The following is a 10,975-nucleotide window of genomic DNA, read 5'->3' as shown; positions in this document are numbered from 1 at the left end:
CCACTCCTATTCAACACAGCACTGGAAGTCCCTGCCAGAGCAATCTGGCAAGAAAAATAAATAAAAGGTATCAGAAATGGAAAGGAAGAAGTGAAATTATCTCTCTGCAGATGACATTTTATATATAGAAAATCCTAAAGACTCCACCAAAAAACTGTTAAATCCAATCAATGAATTCAGTAAAGATGCAGGATACAAAATTCGTGTGCCAAAAGTAGTAGTGTTTTTATATAGTAAAAAGGAGTTATCTGAAAAATAAAGAAAACAATCCCATTTACAGAGGCATCAAAAACAATAAAATAGTTAGGAATAAACTTAACCAAGGAGATGAAAGGGCTCTAATCTGAAAACTACAAGATGCTGATGTAAGAAGTTGAAGAAGACACAAATAAATGGAAAGATATCCTGTGTTCACTGATTGGAAGATTAATATTGTTAAAATGTTCATACTACCAAAAGTCATCTATAGATTCAACGCAATCCCTATCAAGATTCCAATGGCATTTTTTACAGAAGTAGAAAAAAAAAATTGTAAGGAACCACAAAAGACCCCAAATAGCCAAGCAGTCCTGAGAAAGAAGAACAAAATGAAAGGCATCACACTGTCTGATTTCAAACTATAGTATAAAGCTATAGTAATCAAAACAGTATGATATTGGCATAAAAACAGACACATAGATCAATGGAACAGAATTGAGAAATTAGAAATAAACCCAACCATACACAGTCAACTAATATTTGATAAAGGAGCCAAGAATAGTCAATGGAGGAAAGAAAGTCTTTTTAATTAATGGTACTGGGAAAATTCACATGTAAAAGAATGAATCTAGATCCCTGTGTTATACTACTCACAACAATTAACTTAAAATGGATTAAAGACTTAACGTATGACCTGAAGCCACAAAACTCTTAGAAGAGAACATAGGGAAAAAGCTCCTTGACATGGGTCTTGGCAATGATTTTTTTGGATATGACACCTAAAGCATAATCAACAAAATAAAAACCAAACAAGTGGGACTTCATCAAACTAAAAAAGCTTCTGCGTGGCAAAAGAAACAATCAACAAAATGAAAAGATAACGTATAGAATGGGAAAAAATATTTGTAAACCATATATCTGATAAGGGATAAATATCCAAAATAAAGAACTCATATAACTCGATAGCAAAAAAACAATCCAATTAAAAAATGGGTGAGGGAATTCCCTGGAGGTCCAGTGGTTAGGACTCTGCACTTTCATTGCCGAGGGCCCAGGTTCAATCCCTGATCGGGGAACTAAGATCCCGCAAGCCGCGCAGCGTGTCCAAAAAAAAAAAAATTAAATACGGGCAAAAAACGGCAATGAGATATCACCTGTTAGAATTGCTATCATCAAAAAGATAAGAGATAAATGCTGGTGAGGATGTAAAGAAATGGGAACCCTTGTGTATTGCTGGCAAGACTGTAAACTGGTATAGCCACTATGGAAAACAGTATGGCGGATCCGCCCCCCCCCCCCAAATAAAAACTGAACTACCAATGATCCAGCAATTCCACTTCTGGGAATATATCCAAAGGAAACGAAAACACTAACTCAAAAAGACATCTGCACCACAATGTTCAGAGCAGCATTATTTAAAATAGCCAAGACATGGAGAAACCTAAATGTCAATTAATGAATGAATGGATAAAGAAGTTTTGATACATACACACACACACACACACACACACACACTGAAATATTATTCAGCCATAAAAAATGAGAAAATCCTTCCATTTGTGACAACATGGATGGACCCTGAAGGCATTAGGCTAACTGATATAAGTCAGAGAAAGACAAATATCATATAATCATGTGGAATCTAAAAAATTACAAACAAAGAACTGAACACAAGATACAGAGAACAGATTGGCAGTTGCCAGAGGCAGGGGTTGAAGGATAGGCAAAATGGGGTGAAGATGGGCAAGAGGTACAAACTTCCAGTTATAAAATAAATCATGAGATATAACGTACAGCATGGTGACTATAATTGTATTGTGTATCTGAAAGTTGCTAAGAGAGTAGATCTTAAAAGTTCTCATCACAAGAAAAATAATTGTAATTATGTGCAGCTTAACTAGTCTTATTGTGGTGATCATTCTGCGATAAATACAAATATTGAATTGTTATGTTATAAACCTGAAACTAATATATTTTATATGTTATCATATCTCAGTTTAAAAAAAATGTGTCTAAGTCCTAACCCCCGGGTACTTGCAAATGTGAACTTATTTGGAAAAGGGTCTTTACAGATACAATTAAGGATCTTGAGATGAGATCACTGTGGATTAACCAGGTGGGACCTAAATCCAATGACAAGCGTCCTTATAAGAAGAGCAGAAACACAGAAGGCCATGTAAAGAGGGAGGCAGAGATTGGAGTTATGAAACTACAAGCCAAACAATGCCTGGAACAACCAGAAGCTAGAAGAGAGACAGAAGGATGCTTCTCTAGAGCCTTTGGAGGGAGGGCCCTGCCCACACCTTGATTTTGAACTTCTGGCCTTCAAAACTGTGAAAGAATAAATTTGTTGCTCTAAGTCATGAAGTTTGTGGTTATTTGTTATAGGAGCCCCAGGAACCGAATATAATAGAAGACCAACATCTTTAAGTGTGGAAAGAAAAACTTCTTAACCTAGAATTCTAAATCTAGCTAAAATATCCTTCAAGAAATGATGAATAAAGGCATTTTCAGATAAAAGAAAAACCAAAAGAATTCATTGTCAGCAGGGAGGTACTGCAAAAAATGGTAAAGGAAGTCTTCAGACTGAAAGGAAATGACACCAGATGGAAAACTGGATATGCAGGAAAGAGTAAAGAGAATCACAAATGGTAAATAACTGGGTAACACATAAAAGACTATCTTTTTCCCCTCTGACTTTTAAAAGAAATACATAATACTGCTTAAAGCAAAATGTATATAGCTTTGCCTTGTGAGGTTTATAATGTATGTAGACATAATACCTATGACATCTATGGCATAAAAGATGGGAAGGGATAAATGGATCCATACAGTTGCCAGGTTTCTATATTTTAGGTGACGTGTTAAAATATTAATTCTAAGTAAATTGAAAAGTTAAGGAGGTATATTGCAATCCCTGGAACAACCACTAAGAAAATAACGAATAGATACAGCTAAAAAGCCAACAGTTCAGGACTTGGTGCTCACTGGGTTGAGTGGAGTGCTTTAAGTGGGATGTGCCAGAGGATGCTAAAGATTGTTCTAAGGAAAAGGAACAAAAGGATTGGTAATAAAATTGCTTATAGCAAAGGAGATTAGAATGGACATTGTAGTGGGTTGAAGAGTGTCCTCCCCAAAATATTTCTACCCAGAATCTCAGAATGTGACCTTATTTGGAATTGTGTCTTTGTAGATGCAATTAAATTAAAGATCTCAAGCTAAGATCATCTTGGATTAGGGTGGGCCAATGATGGGTTTCTTACAAGATACAGACACAGAGGAGAAACACAGAGACAAAGAGAAGAAGGCCATGTGAAGACAGAGAGAGAAACTGGAATTACGCTGCCACAAGAAAAGGAACCAGGAACCACCAGAAACTGGAAGAGGTTAAAAAGGCAAAAGAATGAGGTTGGACCCTTACCTTACACCATACACAAAAATGAACTCAAAACAGATCAAAGACCTAAATTTAAGAGCTAAAACTATACAACTCTTAGAAGGAAACAGGGAAAAAGCTTCATGAGATTGGATTTGGCAGTAATGTCTTGGCTATGACACCAAAAGTACAGGCAACAAAAGAAAAATATTTACATAAAAATTTATAACTTTTGTGCATCAAAGGATACTATCAACAGAGTGAAAATATTGGAGAAAATATTTTAAAATCATATATTTGATAAGAAATTAATATCCAAAATATATAAAGAACTCTTACTCTGAGGGAATACGGTACTGCCCACACCTTGATTTCAGACTTCTGGTCTCCAGAACAGTGAGAGGATAAATTTCTGTTGTTTTAAGCCATCAAGTTTATGGTCATTTGTTGTGATAGCCACAGGAAACTAATATGGATACACTGAGGCTGCAGAAGTGAAATAAGACAGAAATGGAAACAGAAGACTCAGAGAGAGAAGACCAGGTAGATGCGATACATCATTACAAAGAGCTAGAGCAGGACTTTGTCCAGTTCTCCTGTGGGAACTGGGGGCCGTGTATGGTCCCTTAGAGGTACTAGCTCAGTGAGATCTTGTACTCCCAGGCCAGGTGTAATGGTGAATGGCCAATCACAGCAATCCCAGCTTCATAAAGGCATGGGTATCCAGGGCCTCAGACCTCTCAGGGACGAAGGTGTGGGACACCCTTCAATGCAAGCCACCTACAACAGCAAAAGCATTACAGTCAAGGGTAAAGGAGGAAATCTAGAACAGAGAGAGGAAGATGACAAATTATTATTTACAGCCTTGGCAACAACTGCAGCAGCGGGGGCTGTTGCTCATCCCTCTAACATTCTTCTAAATTTTCTCCTAGACATTGTGACCAATCCCAATCTTGAAGCAGTTGGGACGAGGTGAACTTAATGTAAAATATTACAAGTAGATCTGAGCAGTCTGCAGGATGATCTGTAGCAGATGGTGATAGTGTTCAAACCTAGATTCCTTTAACCTCCTCTCCTGGCTTCTGTGTGCTTTCCTTTCTAAAGGCCCACACCAACTACTCTTTGGAGGATGGTCCTCCTGCTGGTGATGCTTTGCACAGTCAGAAGTGCCTGGGGGCAGACTGACTGATCTAGGACTAGGAAAGCCAAGCTCTCACCCCTCAAGTCAGGACAGACTCTGAGGAGTAATTTACATTCTGGAGCACCACACAGGATCAGCCTGCAGCTCAAACTCCTCTCTACGGAACTCTGCCTGAGAGCACAACTTCCCTTTTTTGCTTTCCTCACTCTCTTAACAGGTTTCTCCTTGGAGCACTTCTTAATAAAGCCCTTTACAGTATCCTCGATTCAGGGTCTGCTTCTGGGGAACCCAAGCTGAGGCAGGGGAAAAGATGTCTTGACTTGCCCAGTTATAATGTGGTACATGTATGTCCTAGGTATTTCATGTCAAAGTGCTCTCATGGGGCACTTTTTGGGGTTGTTATTCTCAGATGAGAGATACCACCTCCTCTGGCTAGCTACCTGAAATCCCCCTCCTCTCTTAATCTAGGGCTTCCTGTGGTGTACTCCCCCAACAAGGCATGCCTGTTGAGACCACCCTGACCCTCCAGATGGTCCTCTTGGTCAACAACTATTTCAAACCAATCTTTTTGTGGTATCTACAGCTGGTCCCCACAAACCATGCATCTTTGCCCCTCAGAACTTGGGAAGTATGAGCCCTTCCCAAGACAGGTATGTCCCCTCTGTGGCCACAGGCTGCCCCCACTCAGCCTTTGGCCCCCACGCTTACTTTTTCAGACATGAATGAGGAACAAGTGCCCATGGTCAGTACTAAGAAGACTTGTTCATATAAGAATGAACATTTCTCATAGCAATGGTATGCAACTTTGAACATTAATTCCAAGTTATTATGTCAAATATTACATAGTGGTCTGTCAGCAAAATTATTTTAAATTATCATTAAAATCCAATTCAATCTTCCTTCAGTTTTTTTGAAAGCAAAGTTTTGGAAACCACCTGACTAATAAAATGATTTTTTTGTATATTCACTGGAGAAATTCACTTTCTCAATTTCTGGGAAATATACCAAAAAGTCTTTACCAAGATTTATTAAATGAATATTAATTTTACTGGTATAGCACACATCATCTACCAAAATTCCTTTGTGTTCACCAAATTCAGCCTCCCTTGCAGTTTCTTAGGGCCTCGTGATTAGGCACTGACCAATGAATAGTGAGCAGGAATAATGTGCTTCTGAGTATGCTGGTGAGCTTCCCCTCTGCCCCAGCAATACTGGAGACCATGAATTCTAGATGGTTTAACTATAAGATGGAGGGCTAGCTGACTCCATTAGACCGTGTATGAACAAAACATGTATATAAAGTCACTATGTTTCCAGGGTGTGGACACTTAGTAATATGTCAGCTTGACTAAGCTAAACTACATTTCCCTGAAGTCTGTTCCTCTACGTTTCTGATCAGGGTGGGCCACCAGACAGTCTGCTGTGGGGATTTGGAAGGTGGAAGTGAAACTGTAGTCATTTTGCAGCCCATATACATTGTCACTGATCTGCTTGCTCACTCACCTCCTTGGCGTGAGGAAAGGCCCTGCCTGCAATCACTCCACCTTCCCCTAAAGCCTCTTTCAGCTTCTCTAATTCCTGGGCAGGCGTGTGTGTTCAGTTCTCTGGCAAAGGGCTCCGGCCTCTGCAGGACATCCATACCATCAAGGTCGGGGGCAATAAGAACTGACACAGGTTTCATCTGTCCTCATGGACTCCAGTTTGGCTTATGCCTGCTCTCCCCCACCTCACATCCATCTTCTCGTCCTGACTGCCTGCCCTGTGGACTTGAAGATCCAGCATCGACTGCAAAGATTGCAATCTTACAGAGATTGCTTGGACAATTACATGAGGTCAACTCCTTGTAAAAAAAAAAAGCCTCTTAGTAACACCCTTAGTGGTTCTGCTTCTCTGACTGAATTCTGAATGATACACAGGGTTAATTTGCCATGGTGGCACAGTGTATTCTATTCTAATACAACCTTTTTTTACTCTTTCACTTGGTGGTCTTAAGTAACCTGATAAGTTAAAGGAAAAAAAAAGCATTGGGAAGATACAAATATTAATTTTAATACATGTTTGCCAATAAATTAATTGATGAAATGTTTCTCCTCATGTGCTTTAAATGTATTTTCCTAAAAATTATAGAACTAAAGATTCACCTCATCTAACATCTATTATTGTTATGCCACCTATCAAACCAGTCAGCCAAGTTAGACTCTCAGAAAAAGTCTGGCTTTTGTTTTTCAGTTCAAATAAATGTGCTCATATGTATTTCATGATAAGTATCTTTTTTTCTAGATTCTATACATAGATGGATAAGGCATGGAACCGTGCCAGATGGATAAAACAGGGAGCTGCTACCTTCAATACTTCTTCCCAACATTCTCTTTCCTTTGGTTTCACAAGATTCTCCTTCAAGAGAATTTTGTTCTTTACGTTAGCTGGGAATGAGTTAAGTCAAAATTTCACTGCACTATCCTTCTCTACAATGTATTTGAATTCAGAAAACCCAACACAGGTCAAAATATACCATTTTAAAATGCCACCCTTGGGACTTCCCTGGTGGTCCAGTGGTAAAGAATCTGCCTACCAATGCAGGGAACACGGGTTTGATCCCTGGTTGGGGAACGAAGATCCCACATGCCACGCCCATGTGCTGCAAACTACAGAGCCCGCGTGCTCTGGAGCCTACGCGCCACAAGTAGAGAGAGATAACCCGCATGCCACAACTAGAGAGAAACCCACACGCCGCAACGAAGAGCCCGCATGCTGCAACTAAGACCCGACACACCCCAAAAAAAAATGTCACCCTTTACCTTCAAAAGTATTTGCAAGAAAGGGAAGACACAAAGCCCTACCAAGTGTTTAGGTGCCTTGATGAAAAGTGCCTTGGTTAAAAGAGAACTGAGGGACCTCCCTGGTGGCGCAGTGGTTAAGAATCCACCTGCCAATGCAGAGGACACGGGTTCGAGCCCTGGTCCGGGAAGATCCCACATGCCACGGAGCAACTAAGCCTGTATGCCATAACTACTCAGCCTACGCTCTAGAGCTCGCGAGCCACAACTACTGAGCCCGTGTGCCACAACTACTGAAGCCCGCATGCCTAGAGCCTGTGCTCTGCAACGAGAAGCCACCACAATGAGAAGCCCGTGCACCGCAACAAAGAGTAGCCCCCGCTCACCAAAACTAGAGAAAGCCCGCGTGTAGCAACGAAGACCCAACAGAGCCAAAAATAAATAAATAAATAAATTAAATTAAAAAAAAAAAAAAAGAGAACTGAGTTCATGACTTCCCTGGTGGTCCAGTGGACAAGGCTCTGTGCTTCCAAGGGGGCACAGTTTCGATCCCTGGTTGGGAAACTAGGATCCCCGCCCCCCCAAAAAAAGAGAGAACTGAGTTCAGTATTTTGAACTAGCTCTTTTTTGGGGGGTACCTCTGTTAGTTATCTGTTGCTGCGTAACAAATTATCTCAAAATTTAGCACCTTAAAAATAATGAACATTTATTATCTCACACAGTCTCTGTGGGACAGGGGTCCAAGAATGGCTTGGATGGGTAGTCCTGGCTCAGGGTCTCTCATGAGGTCAAGATTTGAATGGGGCTAGTCATCCGAAGGATTAACTGGGGCAGGAGGAGATGGCTTCCAGGATGGCTCACTCACAGGTCTGGAAAGTTAGTGCTGGTTGTTGGCAGGTGGTCTCAGTTCCTTACCACATGGACAGCCCATAGGGCTGCTTAAGTGTCATCATGACACGGCAGCTTGCTTCCTCCAGAGTGAGTAACCCAAGAGAGAAAGAGCAAGGAGGAACCCACGACTCCTATGATCTAGTTGTGGAAGTCACACACCCTCACATCTGCCACACTTGCTTTTGGGAAAATTTAATATAAAAAATTATTAACTAGTAACAGGGTATTAAGTACTAAGGGGGTAAAGACAACTCTAAAGAATACAGAAATAGCAGTTATAGGGAGAAGCTACTACCTTTAGGGCTGAGGCAGAGTACTCAAGGAAGGAACAAACTTGGAAGAACCCTCTCACCCCCACTGCTAGGATGAGGGGCTACAGGTTGGGGCTGGCAAGCAGGAAACTGCCCGCTAAGGTGCCACTGAACTCACTGGGAAGCACTCTCTGGATGTTCTAGCCACACGTGTGTGTGTGTGAGTGTGTGTATGTAGAGAGAGGGATACGGTTCTGCAAACCATCTGCTACTGTGTGCCACAAAGGCAAGAAGGAAAAGAAAGTATTCTGGAACAAGGAAGAGAAGACCCTTCCTTTGGCTGTTCTCCTCTAGGGCTCTCTATTGACAAAGTTAAGCACTGTGCCAGCTGGCAGGGGAGAAATATTTACAGGGTCCCACTCCAGTATTTCAAAGCATGGAAAAGAAGGCTGGATTTGGAACTGAGAGGCTATAAATTGATAACAGGCACTCATATGCTCTGCTGCAGAAAAAAAAAGTATTTGATTATGAAATGCTGTCTTAGACCCCAGTGGGAGTGTTACATTATATATACAGTATGTACATCATACTACCTTTGTACAATCTGAACAATTCTGAATTCTGAAGCATATCCCGACCTCAGGGTTTTGGTTAAGGGATTGTGGACCTGTACCAGTTTGCTGTTAGCATGTCATATAAACCCCAGTGCAGATCTATCTGAAAAATTGGGGGGAAAATATGCCTCAAGGTCTTCTGCCTTTATCTATGACCAAATCTAATCGCCAGCCAGCATCAAGCCTAAAGCAATAAAAATACCCGAGGGTCTGAGTTCTTGTTTGAGAAGAGGAGAGAGCAAAGTGATAAGCCTAGGCTCGGCTTGCCTCTTAAACAGCTTGGGAATGACTTCTATCATATACATAACTTTTTCATCTTACTGAGCTCCTGGAATTTTACCCAATAATATCAGTATTTTTTTCCTCTTAAGGTGGGATATGGTTCTAATAAAAGGAGAGAAACCTTGAGTTATCTCCATTACAGTTCCAATGCCAAGGGCTGCAAACTCAAATATCTATATGGGTTAAGCATACAACTTAAATGAGTAAAGCTTGCAGATATAAGGCAACAGGGAGCAGTGGTAACGGTGGCAATCTATAGAGTAAATGCTTTATATAAAGAAGGTAATTTCTACTTAACCCCTGCATACTGTTGCCATGCAGATCCAGTACAGCAAGATAGTCTAACTTTTCAAGAGAAATTAGAAATTTGGATTTTAAATTGTGAGACTGTTAAATTTTGAAACAATAAAAAAGACAGTGCAGGATAAACATACATACTGGGGGTTCATACTCAGCTTGTGACTCCTACCCTAGCCCTATGTGCTAGGTCCGTGGCAAGTACTGGCACTTTAGAGGTCTTGATTGGCTGTTACGTTAGTGGCCCCCAATGAACCATGACTCTCTGTATTCACAACCTTTTGTAGTCCCTTCCCACACTGACTCTGGGCTTTGCCATATGGCTTGTTTTAGCCAATGGGACATTAGCAAGTGGGGTGCAACCAAAGGCTTGATAAGCCTTTGTTCACTGGGGCTTGTCCTCTTGGAAGCTAGTCACCATGCAGAAGCCTGAATGGTAAGAAACCAGGTAAAGAGAGAGGCCCTCGAGGATAACCCGTTTTGATGAGCTCCCAGCTGATCGTAATCCCATGAGTAACCTCAGCTTTTACTATGTGGGTCCAGCTGAGTCCCGTTAACCCCCACAATTGTAAAGAATAATAAAACACAGTTATTTTAAGCTACTAAGTCTTGGAGGTGGTTTATTATGATGCAATAGGTAACTGAAACAGAGGTCATTTATTTCAGCCCCTTTATTTTACTAATGAATGTCTCAAGGCCCAGACAGGCAAAAGGACATGGTGAAATTCAGACAGCAAATTAGTGGCAATAACTTTCCAGTTCTGTGCTCTTTCTTCCTATTGCTTTTCTTTCAATTACTCTGGTGGAAAGCATCAGATAAGGACTATAAAACTTAAAAACTCTATGTACACGGAACTTACACTGTGTCCTGCATGCATACAAATTACTGTAATAACTTGGTCCTTGGAAACGGAAAGATTTCTAGGTCATCTTGTCCCTTCACTTTACAGGTGCAGAGAATGCAAAACACTTGAGAAAGAAAAGCAGACATTTGGAAGCTGGCTTGATACAATCAGACAGGCAGTAATGTTACTAGATGATAGCCTGGCCCTCTTAGCTAGGCCTCGTGTTCCCCTGTTGAACATAATTTCACGGAACATAAATGTTAGATGAAGCCATTCTGTGACCACGATAGATCAATACAAAAG

The sequence above is a fragment of the Eubalaena glacialis genome, chromosome 4 (genome assembly GCF_028564815.1).
Source record: "Eubalaena glacialis isolate mEubGla1 chromosome 4, mEubGla1.1.hap2.+ XY, whole genome shotgun sequence".
NCBI lineage: Eukaryota > Metazoa > Chordata > Mammalia > Artiodactyla > Balaenidae > Eubalaena > Eubalaena glacialis.
This window is presented reverse-complemented; position numbering follows the sequence as displayed.